We start from the raw sequence: 13,448 nt of genomic DNA on the forward strand, positions 1-13,448 counted from the left end.
TCTCTCACCATGTCCCAAAGCCAAACATTCTGAAACTGCCTTTGGCTAGCTGGAGGAAGAGAAATAGTACAAAGATTGAACAAGGAGACGGAAGGAAGCTGATGACTCCATCTTTCTTAGACTACTAGCCTACAAATGGCACAAACTTGGCAAAGAAGAGAAGTCTCAGCATTAAATAACCATGGGACTGGACATAAACTGACATTGTTTAAAAGATCTGAAATGATTGTGAACATATTTTTTAGCATCTAAAAATTACTAGAAAAGTCAAGTGGCCTGCCTAAGTTTCTCAAGAGTCATGGAAAAAACTGTTTTAATAGAGTGAATTAAAAAAGACAAAGATAGACAAAAAATCATTTTGTTTGTCTTAGCCCACAATCTGTGCTCATCCTTTGGAGCAGTCACAGTACAGTTACAGTAATAAACCTGCCATCACAAGGGGGCACTGTTTTCTCAGTGGAGGAGCACTGTCAGTAATTGCATACAGCAAAATCTGAACCTCCCCACGATTTCGGTGTAGTTTTTACAATAGACAATATTATGTATCATGACTTTGACACAACCATCACGGTGGGGACTGGATTCCATGTACATTATATATTTACAAGAATTATTTCCTCAGAAAAAGGAAGTTGTGGTCTCACAAGCAAGTAAGACACTTGGTTTAGTGAGTGTCTTAAAAAAAAAAAAAAAAAAAGACATGAGAAGGATATGAAATTGCAACACACCACAAAACCTACAGTGCTTCTCAGGTGACAGAGAAATAGCTCCAATCGATTTTAACATCCCATTAAAGCCAGCCAGCAAACCAGAGAATGTATTGTCTGCAATAATAAAGAATTTCTCTAGAGACTTGGCCTTGGTAAAATAAATAAAAAGGGGTAATTCTTTCTATTAATTCAGTTCACTCTGGCCATTGATAGGAATTAGAGTCAGATTCCTGAAAATCTTACACTTGGGGGGAAATGTCTACTATAAATAAATAGAAAGTGAAATACAATGTGAATGATTATATTATGTCATATATCTGTAGGTAATCAAAATTTCTTCTTCCAGTAATTAAAATATACGTTTAGTGAATAAATGGGGACTTTTCATCATGTTGTTAAAAATAGTTGTTTGAGATAAAAGCACAGGCATTAAAGCTGGGGGAAAGAGAGGCAGATAGAATCTGACCTTTTCCAAGCTGTCAGGGAAATAAAGATTCTGTAGTTCGCAAACATGGCTCACCATCATGGAGAGACACATAGGTACCTCCTTCCAACAGTATTTTGGCTGTGCGAAGTTTGTATACAAAAGTACCAAAACACAATTAATATTTGGTCAGGTATAAGCATGTCACATGTATTATAAAATATAAAAGGATAAGAGAAGAACATACATGTTCAGATAATATATGTGGAAGCATTTGTTATAATAATATATGGCACATAAAGTGATTCTTGCTGACACTGTCTATTGAAAAATTTTGAACATTGAACTTACCATGGTTATGGCAAAAATATATTTTTTCTAAAAATATGTAAATACATATGCACATATATGTAATAGAAACTGCTAAAGTATTAATGAAATAAAATAATAGAGATTGAAGTTTCCAGTAAAAGGCATTGAACTAAATGGTGAAATATGAGAGCATTACCTCTTACTTTGATATGAATTGCCTTTTTCTCCTTTAGATGAGGGTGATTATTTTGTTTTTCCTAATGGATTTTGTTTCCACTGATGAATTTTAAACATGACTTACAAATATATTGGATTACACCTTTCTTATTCCTATAATATTTCCCACCTGTCCATTGATGGGTAATATGGTTTGACTTTGTCCCCACCCAAATCTCATCTTGAATTCCCATGTGTTGTGGGAGGGATCTGGTGGGAGGTAATCATGAGAGTGGGTCTTTCTCATGCTGTTCTTATGATAGTGAGTAAGTCTCACGAGATCTGATGGTTTTTAAAAAATGAAGTCTCATTGCACAAGCTCTCTTCTCTTGTCTGCTGCCATGTGAGACATGCCTTTCACCTTCTGCCATGATTGTGAGGCCTCCCCAGCCATGTGGAACCGTAAGTCCATTAAACCTCCTTTTTATTTTAAATTGCTCAGTCTTGGGTATGTCTTTATCGGCAGTGTGAAAACAGACTGATAGAGTAAACTGGTATCAGTAGAGATGGGTGCTGCTGAAAAGATACCTAAAAATTTGTGGAATTGACTTTAGAACTGTGTAACAGGCAGAGGTTGCAACAGTTTGGAGGGCTCAGAAGAAGACAAGAAAATGTAGGAAAGTTTGAAATTCCCTAGAGACTTGTTGAACGGCTTTTACCAAAATGATGATAATGATATGGACAATGAAATCCAGGCTGAGGGGGTCTCAGATGGAGATGAGGAACTTGTTGGGAACTGAAGCAAAAGTGATCCTTGCTATTTCTTACCAAAGAGACTGGTGGCATTTTGGCCGTGCCTTAGAAATTTGTGAAACTTTGAATTTGAGGGAGATGATTTAGGATATCTGATGGAAGAAATTTCTAAGCAGTAAAGCATTCAAGAGGTGACTTGGGTGCTGTTAAAGGCATTCAATTTTATAAGGAAAACAGAGTATAAAAGAAAATCCCATTTTCTGTGGAGAAATTGAAGCTGGCTGCAGAAATTTGCATAAGTAACAAGGATTCAAATTCTAATCACCAAGACAATGAGAAAAATGTCTCCAGGGCATGTCAGAGGTCTTCACAGCAACCTCTGCCATCACAGACCCAGAGGCCTAGGAGGAAAAAGTGGTTTTTGTGGGTGGGGCCCAGATTCCTTGGGCTGTGTGCAGCCTAGGGACTTGACGCTCTGTGTCCCAGCTGCTCCAGCTCTGGCTGAAAGGGGCCAACATAGAGCTCGGGCCATGGCTTCAGAGGGTGCAAGCCCCAAGTCTTGGCTTCCATGTAGTGTTGAGCCTGTGACTACACAAAAGTCAAGAATTGGAGTTTGGGAACCTCTGCCTAGATTTCAAATGTATGGAAATGCCTGGAAGTCCAGGAAGAGGTTTGCTGCAGGGGTGGGTTGCTCATGGAGAACCTCTGCTAGGGCAGTGTGGAAGGGAAATGTGGGGTTGGATCCCCCATAGAGAGTTCCCACTGGGGTGCTGCCTAGTGGAGCTGTGAGAAGAACGCCACCATCCTCCAGACCCCAGAATGGTAGATCCACTGACAGCTTATATCGTGCGCTTGGAAAAGCCACAGACACTGAATGCCAGCCTGTGAAAGCAGCTGGAAGGGAGGCTGTACCCTGCAAAGTCACAGGGGCAGAGCAGCCCAAGACCATGGGAACCCATCTTTTCCATCAGCATGACCAGGATGTGAGGCATGGAGTCAAAGGAGATCATTTTGGAGCTTTAAGATTTGACTGCCCTGGTGAATTTTGAATTTGCATGGGGTCCGTAGGCCCTTTGTTTTGGTCAATGTCTCCCATTTGGAATGGCTGTATTGCCCCAATGCCTGTACCCCTATTGTATCTAGGAAGTAACTAATTTGCTTTTGATTTTACAGGCTCATAGGTGGAAGAGACTTGCCTTGTCTCAGATGAAACTTTGGACTGTGGACTTCTGAGTTAATACTGAAATGAATTAAGACTTTGGGGGACTGTTAGGGAGACATGATTGGTTTTGAAATATGAGAACATAAGATTTAGGAGGGGCCAGGGATAGAAAAATACGGTTTGGCTGTGTCCCCATCCAAATTTCATCTTGAATTTCCATGTGTTGTGGGAGGGCAAAGGTGGGAGGTAATTAATCATGGGGGCGGGTCTTCTCTGTGCTGTTTTCCTGATAGTAAATAAGTCTCACAAGATCTGATGGTTTTTAAAAAACTGGAATTTCCCTGCAAAAGCTTTCTTATCCTGTCTGCCGCCCTGTGAGATGTGCTTCTCACTTTCCGCCGTGATTGTGAGACCTCCCCAGACATGTGGAACTGTAAGTCTCTTAAACCTCTTTCTTTTGTAAATTGCTCCAGTCTCAGGTATGTCTTTATCAGAAGCACGAAAATGGACTCACACAATGGCTTTGATAAAATTTTGTGAGTGAAATGTTAAGATAGGTGAGAAGGTGAGAAAGGAGTCAAATATATTTCTAGCTTTCTTTTGGGGAAACTGGGTAGATGACCCTTTAACAGAAATGGGAAAACAAAAGAAAGGGGTTTGTGGGAAAATATTATGAATTCAATTTTCACATATTGTAAGGTAAGAAGCTAATGTGCTATCAAATAGATATGTTGATTTGTTTATCAGAAATGAGGCCTTAGGGGTACATAATGATTTGAGTGTCACGAGATAGAAATGACCCTTGAAGCTACAAGGGTAGATGAGTTCTATCATGAAAGCTATAGACGGAAAAGAGAAGAAACATAAGTGACTAATGTTAACCCCTAGGAGGGATACCTGGGAGAAGGGAAGGCTCAGGGGAATAAGAAGGGTCAAATATATGAGGGGTCTGGTGATGGATGAGAAGAAGACTGGAGTCCACATAGAGAATCTATCCCACAGAAAAATTCCAGTTGAGAAAATCTTGGTTTTGATCAATGGGGCCTTGTGTCCTGAACACTGCCCATGGATTATTTAGTGAAGATACAAACCAAGTAATTTGTCATACTCACATTCTGCTTCATCTTCACCTTCGGACTCTATGGTTTGTCATTTTATTCACAAGCAACCTTGAACTTTGAGTACAAAGCTGCTTAAATCTTCATTGTGTTCTGGGAAAGTAGCAAACTAACTTTTCCCTATTTAAGTGTTTGGTAGATAGTAGATAACACAGATAACTTTGTGAAGTGAATGACTACTCAGAAAAAACTCAATACAAAATGAGAGACCAAAACTGATTAATCTATCTGTCCTTGTCTTTCTGTAGAGGAAAAATATGGACAAATTGCAGGGTCCAAGTATAGAGAACATAGTGCCAGGTAGTAATTTTTTTAAGACAAGCTAAATAATACGGACTATGACTTGGTTAGGCAGAAATTGATCCCCAAAATATAGTTGAATTTAAGTGAATTATCTAACAGCTGAGTGACCTGTGAAAAATGCCATAATCAATACTTTGCTGGTTAATACTGAGTGTCAGTGCGATTGAATTGAAGGATACAAGTATTGATCCTGGATGTGTCTGTGTTGGTGTTGCCAAAGGAGATTAACATTTGAATCAGTGGGCTGGGGAAGGCAGACCCACCCTTAATCTGGTGGGTACCATCTAATTAGCTGCCAGTGAATATAAAGCAGGCCGAAAAATGTGAAAAGGCAAGACGGTCCTAGCCTCACAGCCTACATCTTTCTCCAATGACGGATGCTTCCTGCCCTGGAACATTGGACTCTAAGTTCTTCAGTTTTGAGACTCGGGCTGGCTCTCCTCCTCCTCAAACTTGCAGACAGCCTATTGTGGAATACTTAATAAACTCCATATACATATATATATATCCTATTAGTTCTCTCCCTAATACAAATACGTCATTAAGGATTCACCGAGTTGTGCCAGCAGAGCCTATATTTCTTTTTTTTATAGAGTTTACTACATTCATAGATCAAAGGAATGATGTAGACACAATATATCTGTTTTTCAGAAAGGTATGCATATTTTTTGAAGACAAGAGACAGTGAATTGACTTCTGGATAACAGAACATTTAAAAGGATTTTGAATTGGTTCAGCATTATTAGGTTTTCAATGAGAAGTCCCAAATAAGTGGAATCAGGAATTAGGAATGCTTTTATATTAAAGATTTGATGAAAGCTGGCTAGCTGGAATGTCTTGAATTTGTCGCTTAATATCCTACCTGCCTGGTTTTGGATTTGAACTGGGGGTTGATTAAATGTGAGCTACTATTGGAAGGAGTAGGAATGGGAAGATCTCGATTAATACTCAACAGTCAAAGGACGTTATCTGATACACTGTGAAAAACAACTATTTTACAGAATTGGTGGTTCACACATGCAGAAACAACTTGGGTTAAATGGTTTCTTACTATAGGCATTTAATTTTCCTCTTTTCTCCTCATAGTATAATATCTGGTAGCCCAAAACTAAAGACATTACTAAGAAAAAAATTACTAAGCTTATCCATGACTAAGGGATTCTACAATACAGTGATCATAAATGATGTGTGTCAACAGATGGCAACTTGCCAAAGTATCTTTGGAGCTATTCTATGGGACACAAGTTATCCTTCCCTATTATTTGGTACTTTGATTCTCTATATAACTACCTTCCTGAAATTCTTTCACTCCCTAGACTTTCCAGAATAGGAATATTCAGATAAGATCACTAGGGACTCTTCTAAGTCTCCTCAAACTCTTGCTATAGTGAATTTTTTCCACATCAGCCACATGTACAAGCTTATTTGTATGTATAAATGTAAAAACACACTTGCTACCTTGCAACATGCAATATATCTATTAAATCTAATGCTTAGAATTAGTGTTTTTGAAGAGTCCTTGAGTATCAAATAGAACTTCTGAAAGTAGATAAAAATCAGGAAAAGCAGGGAATTTTTAGGATTGAGATTCCCAAAATCTTATTCTAAATAATTTCTGTACATGACTTTGTTGTTACATCTTTTTACATTTCAACTGTATGCAGTTTATATTTTTTACTGTTATTTTTCTATAAAGATAGTAGTAAATTTACATGATTTTATAGCAATGTATATGAACTTGAGTGCAGATTGAGCATTTGTAACTAACGAAATATTCCACCCAAACCTCCACTAATCAGAAAGTGAGGGCATGAGAAGTGCTGCTGAGTCTGTAGTTTACATGAATTGGGAAAGTTGAAATTAACTAATGGCGACCTGGATGCGATAAATATTTTAAGGAGCATGTAAGTGTGTGTGTGTGTATGAGTGTGTTTCTTTATGTGTACCTGTAAACAAGGGAGGGAGGGAGGGGGGGAGAGAGAGAGAGAGAGAGAGAGAGAGAGAGAGAGAGAGAGAGAGCTAGCGATGGCAAATTGGGAGGAGTGTTGCTCAGAAACATGATACCAAGAAATACTTGCTATATACTGGTAAGAGAGAAACAATGCATCGAAATATAATGGCTACATATTTGACTTTATGGCATAAAATTTATATATAGTAAGTATAGTGTATTAGCTTTTTAAAAATCATAGCTTCAGATCTCTTTGTGGATCCTCACTCAACTATTGCTTGTGAGCCAAGGTGTAAATATAAATAATATTCTAAAAATTAGCTATAAGTAATACTAGCATAATTTTAAAATTAAAAATACTACTTTCCATTCCAGCACATAATTTTCATTTTATATTTATAAGTTTTAATAGCACTCCTATTACTAATGAGAAAGAAAAGTAAAATCATATTATACGTTTTTTAAAAAAGAATTATTCTATAATTAGCCAAGCAATGATGTTGACATCTTTTGAGTCATGCTAGTTGTACTTTATAACCAAGTCAAAGACTGTATTATATTGAGCATTAAAAAAAAAAATTAGAATGAGTGAGACTTACCAATGTACAGCCTCCCCCGACAAGATGATTTTATGGCTGGAGGATGAAAAGTATCAAACCCCTCAAGATTTCCCTGGAAGGAAAAGTGAGAGATAGCTTTAATTCACATTTTCTGGCAGTTGTATTATGTCACATTTAAGTCCATTGTTCAGAGGAAAAAGGAGAACAGTAAAAACTACCTTAGAGATAAATGAAGTTAACAAATTAATGCTAAGAAATGATATCCTAAAATGAGAGTCTATATTATTTCCTTGATGTAAAGTATTGTAGCCAATAATATCTAAAGAATATACAGAATCTTTTGGAAGAATCAATATCATTAAAATGGCTATACTGCCCAAAGCAATCTACAGATTAAATGCTGTTCCTATTTCACTACTAATGTCATTCTTCACAGAATAAGAAAAAACTATTCTAAAATTCATATGGAAAAAAAAATTTGCTCTGATATAAAATTCATGCTGTAGGATATTAATTTGTTGACTAACCACAAACCCACTTTTTAAAAATGGCAAACGATTGTCTTCAATTCACAAATAAAGCTAAAACTAAATTTATCATACTGCAATTCTATCTTTCTTACAATAACCTCTAATTATTTAACCTCTATTCCTTCCGCTAAATCGTTTCTTCCACATAAATTCCTGCCTTTTACTCTTTCTTCTTCTGATATTCTGTCTCAGCTCCTGGCTCTTTTTTTTTTTTTTTTTAAGAACTTTTAAGTTCAGGGGTACATGTGTGCAGGTTTGTTACATAGGGAAACATATGTGTCATAGGCATTTGTTGTGCAGATTATTTCATCACAAGGGTATTAAGCCTAATACCCACTAGTTACTTTTCCTGATCCTCTCCCTCCTCTCAACCTCCCCCCTCCAATAGGCCCCAGTGTATGTTATTACCATCTGTGTGTCTGTGTTCTCATCATTAAGCTCCCACTTATAAGTGAGAAAACGTAGTATTTGGCTTTCTGTTCCTTCTTTAGTTTTCTAAGGATAATGGTCTCTGGCTCCATCCAAGTGCCTGCACAGGACATGATTTTGTTCTTTTTTTATGGCTGCATAGTATTCCATATATATATGTAGCACATTTTCTTTATGCAGTCTATTATTGATGGTCATTTAGGTTGATTACATGTCTTTGCTGTTGTGAATAGTGCTGCAATGAACATACACGTGCATGTGTCTTTATAATAGAACAATTCATATTTCTTTGAGTATATAGTAATAGGATTGCTAGTAATAGGATTGTTGGGTCAATATTATTTTTGTCTTAAGGTCTTTGAGTAGTCTCCACACTGTCTTCCACTGTGGTTGAACTAATTTACACTCCTACCAACAGTGTATAAGCATTCCTTTTTCTCCACAACCTTGCCAGCATGTACTATTTTTGACTTTTTATGATAGCCATTTTGACTGGTGTGAGATAATATCTCATTGTGGCTTTAATTTGCATTTCTCTAATGATCCATGATGAGCTTTTTCCCAATACGGTTGTTGGTCACATGTAGGTCTTCTTTTGAGAAGTGCCTGTTCACGGCCTTTGCCCACTTTTTAATGGGGTATTTCTTTTTCTTATAAATTTGTTTATGTTCCTTACGGATACTGAATATTAGACCTTTGTTATAGGAATAGTTTGCAAAAGTATCCTCCCATTCTGTAAGTTGTCTATCTGTTGATAATTTATTTTGCTGTGCAGGAGCTCTTTAGTTTAATTAGATCTCATTTGTTGATTTTTACTTTTCTTGCAATAACTTTTGGCATCTTTGTCATGAATTCTTTGCCCATGCCTATGTCCTGAATGGTATTGCCTAGGTTATCTTCTGTTTTTTTTTTTTTTTTTTTTTTTTTTTTATAGTTTTAGGTTTTACATTTAAGTCTTTAATATCTGGCTCTTCTGATTTCCCTATCTAGGTTGACCCTTGGTCTACCTCTCCACACCCTCATCATTTCAGCCTTCCTTCAGTCTCACCACCCTGCTAATTAACAACTCCAGACCTATCTTACAGTCTATTTCCCCCATCCTAAATGTTATGGTGCCCAACTATGCCAGCTTAAGTTCCTTATTCATGAAATTCCTTATTAGTGGTTTCCTGCTTAATAATAACAGTATACTTCATTTAAAAAATAGGCATGAAAAGATAAGTGAATAAATACCAGCAAGACAGCATGCTTCTGACAACTAACTTTGGCCCTTGTTCAGGAAGCAGAAAACCTATATCTTCATTTGTTTGTATTTAAAACTTCAGAGGTCATAGGTGAGTGTCTAAATCATGGGGTGGAACATACCTGACCAATGAATATTTCAGATTCCCACTGGTCTGTAGGTCTAAAATAAGCTTTACTCTTGGATATTCAACATTGGTATCTGGCAGTACACCTACTGATACTCATACTGCATATCTCCCAAATAAATGAAGTATTAAGTATTTCAATGAAAGATACACATTTATTAATTATTTTAATAAAAGTCAGGACAGGTTAGGGCTGACAGTCTACATACACTAGTGGAATCTCTGCTTTCTCAGGTTTATTTGGATCCCTTTCTTCTTGACATCTAAGACATAAAAATGGTAGATTGTTGACAGGTAAATGATCATCAACATGTTACCCACATACTTAATTCGCTGATGTATTTTACTGTTAAGCCTGGATAAACATTCTGAAGTCCATTTGCTTATTAAGCATCAAGTTTATCAGCATTTAAGCATCATATTCAGATCGTAGTCCACTGTAAAATGAACTGATCACTTAGATATCAAATCAAATAGCAGCAAGGCACACACACACACACTCATACACACACACACACACGCACACATATTTTGCCAGGGTTCTACAAACAGCACAAATAATTTTTATTTTATTTTATTTTATCTCATTTTATTTTATTTTTGAGATGGAGTTTGGTTTTGTCACCAGGCTGGAGTGCAGTGGTGCGATCTCAGCTCACTACAACCTCCGCTTCCTGGGTTCAAGTGATTCTCCTACCTCAGTCTCCCGAGTAGCTGGGATTACCAGCATGTGCCACCACACCCAGCTAATTTTTGTATTTTTAGTAGAGACAGGGTTTCATCATGTCAGGATGGTCTCAATCTCTTGACCTCGTGATCCGCACACCTGGGCCTCCCAAAGTGCTGGGATTACAGGCTTGAGTCAAATTCTTATTATTTATGTATTTATTTATTTAGATAGGACCTCACTCTGTTTCCCAAGGTGAGTGCAGTGGTATGATCATGGTTCACTGCAGCTTCAATCTCCCAGGTTTAAGTGATCCTACCAACCCAGTCTCCTTGAAGTAGCTGGGACTACAGGTATGTGTCACCATGCCTAGCTAATTTTTTAATGTTTTGTTTTGTAGAGATGGGGATTCACTATGTTGCCCAGAATGGTCTTGAACTCCTGGACTCAAACAGTCCTTGTGGCTCAGCTTCCCAAAGTGCTGGGATTATAGCACTACGTACCACAAAATAATATTTAAAATAGAAAACTGATATGGCTTGGATCTTTGTCCCCACGCAATCTCATGTCAAATCACAATCCTCAATGTTGGAGGTGGGGCCTGGTGGGAGGTGATTGTATCATGGGGTCAGTTTCTAATTTTTTTTTTTTTAATTATTATTATACTTTAAGTTCTAGGGTGCATGTGCATAACGTGCAGGTTTGTTACATATGTATACTTGTGCCATGTTGGTGTGCTGCACCCATCAACTCGTCAGCACCCATCAACTCGTCATTTACATCAGGTATAACTCCCAATGCAATCCCTCCCCCTTCCCTCCTCCCCATGATAGGCCCCAGTGTGGGATGTTCCCCTTCCCGAGTCCAGGTGATCTCATTGTTCAGTTCCCACCTATGAGAGAGAACATGCGGTGTTTGGTTTTCTGTTCTTGTGATAGTTTGCTAAGAATGATGGTTTCCAGCTGCATCCATGTCCCTACAAAGGACACAAACTCATCCTTTTTTATGGCTGCATAGTATTCCATGGTGTATATGTGCCACATTTTCTTAATCCAGTCTGTCACTGATGGACATTTGGGTTGATTCCAAGTCTTTGCTATTGTGAATAGTGTCGCAATAAACATACATGTGCATGTGTCTTTATAGCAGCATAATTTATAATCCTTTGGGTATATACCCAGTAACGGGATGGCTGGGTCATATGGTACATCTAGTTCTAGATCCTTGAGGAATCGCCATACTGTTTTCCATAATGGTTGAACTAGTTTACAATCCCACCAACAGTGTAAAAGTGTTCCTATTTCTCCACATCCTCTCCAGCACCTGTTGTTTCCTGACTTTTTAATGATTGCCATTCTAACTGGTGTGAGATGGTATCTCATTGTGGTTTTGATTTGCATTTCTCTGATGGCCAGTGATGATGAGCATTTTTTCATGTGTCTGTTGGCTGTATGAATAACTTCTTTTGAGAAATGTCTGTTCATATCTTTTGCCCACTTTTTGATGGGGTTGTTTGTTTTTTTCTTGTAAATTTGTTTGAGTTCTTTGTAGGTTCTGGATATTAGCCCTTTGTCAGATGAGTAGATTGCAAAAATTTTCTCCCATTCTGTAGGTTTCCTGTTCACTCTGATGGTAGTTTCTTTTGCTGTGCAGAAGCTCTGTGGTTTAGTTAGATCCCATTTGTCAATTTTGGCTTTTGCTGCCGTTGCTTTTGGTGTTTTAGACATGAAGTCTTTGCCCATGCCTATGTCCTGAATGGTACTACCTAGGTTTTCCTCTAGGGTTTTTATGGTATTAGGTCTAACATTTAAGTCTCTAATCCATCTTGAATTAATTTTCGTATAAGGAGAAAGGAAAGGATCCAGTTTCAGCTTTCTACTTATGGCTAGCCAATTTTCCCAGCACCATTTATTAAATAGAAAATCCTTTCCCCATTTCTTGTTTCTCTCAGGTTTGTCAAAGATCAGATGGCTGTAGATGTGTGTTATTATTTCTGAGGACTCTGTTCTGTTCCATTGGTCTATATCAGCAAAGTCTCAGGATACAAAATTAATGTGCAAAAATCACAAGCATTCGTATACACCAGTAACAGACAAACAGAGAGCCAAATCATGAATGAACTTCCATTCACAATTGCTTCAAAGAGAATAAAATACCTAGGAATCCAACTTACAAGGGATGTAAAGGACCTCTTCAAGGAGAACTACAAACCACTGCTCAGTGAAATAAAAGAGGACACAAACAAATGGAAGAACATACCATGCTCATGGATAGGAAGAATCAATATTGTGAAAATGGCCATACTGCCCAAGGTTATTTATAGATTCAATGCCATCCCCATCAAGCTACCAACGAGTTTCTTCACAGAATTGGAAAAAACTGCTTTAAAGTTCATATGGAACCAAAAAAGAGCCCGCATCTCCAAGACAATCCTAAGTCAAAAGAACAAAACTGGAGGCATCACGCTACCTGACTTCAAACTATACTACAAGGCTACAGTAACCAAAGCAGTTTCTAATGTTTTAACACCATCCCCCTTGGTGGTGTTGTAGCATGAGTGTGTAACCATGAGATCTGGTTGTTTAAAAGTGTACAGCACCTTTCTGTACCCTTCCTCCTGTTCTGGACATATGCAGATGCCTGCTCCATCTTCACCTTTTGCCATGAGTAAAAGCTCCCTGAGGCCTCCCCAGCCATGCTTTTGTGTACTGCGGAAATGTAAACTAATTAAACCTCTTTTATTTATAAATTACTCAGTCTTGAGTATTTCTTTATAGCAGTGAAAAAACAAGCTAATTCAGAAACTGACACATTCACTTTACATTTAAAGGTGGTTTAACCAACACAAGTTTTCCATGGGAATTGACTACTAATATTTGAGAGAGCATCAATCTTTGTTTTCTTGGAAAATATGTCATTTATCTTACATGCAAAAAGATGTTTTGTTAACCTGAAACTTCAATCTATAGAAAATAATTCCATTGAAGGTAGCTTTAAAGGGAG

At 37.6% G+C, this 13,448-nt stretch overlaps 1 protein-coding gene across 29 annotated transcripts in view; it reads right to left on the reverse strand.

Moving 5' to 3' along the window:
- The window catches only part of PTPRD (protein tyrosine phosphatase receptor type D), a 2,332,079-nt gene that overhangs the window by 1,729,766 nt on the left and 588,865 nt on the right, over nucleotides 1-13,448 (reverse strand). For all 29 annotated transcript variants that reach the window (XM_073021577.1, XM_073021575.1, XM_073021576.1 and 26 more), the window contains exon 3: nucleotides 7,489-7,561. The gene's annotated coding sequence lies outside the window, so the exon portion shown is untranslated. The remainder of the gene's footprint in view (nucleotides 1-7,488; nucleotides 7,562-13,448) is intronic.

This window comes from Chlorocebus sabaeus, chromosome 12 (assembly GCF_047675955.1).
Source record: "Chlorocebus sabaeus isolate Y175 chromosome 12, mChlSab1.0.hap1, whole genome shotgun sequence".
In the NCBI taxonomy this organism is placed as follows: Eukaryota; Metazoa; Chordata; class Mammalia; order Primates; family Cercopithecidae; genus Chlorocebus; species Chlorocebus sabaeus.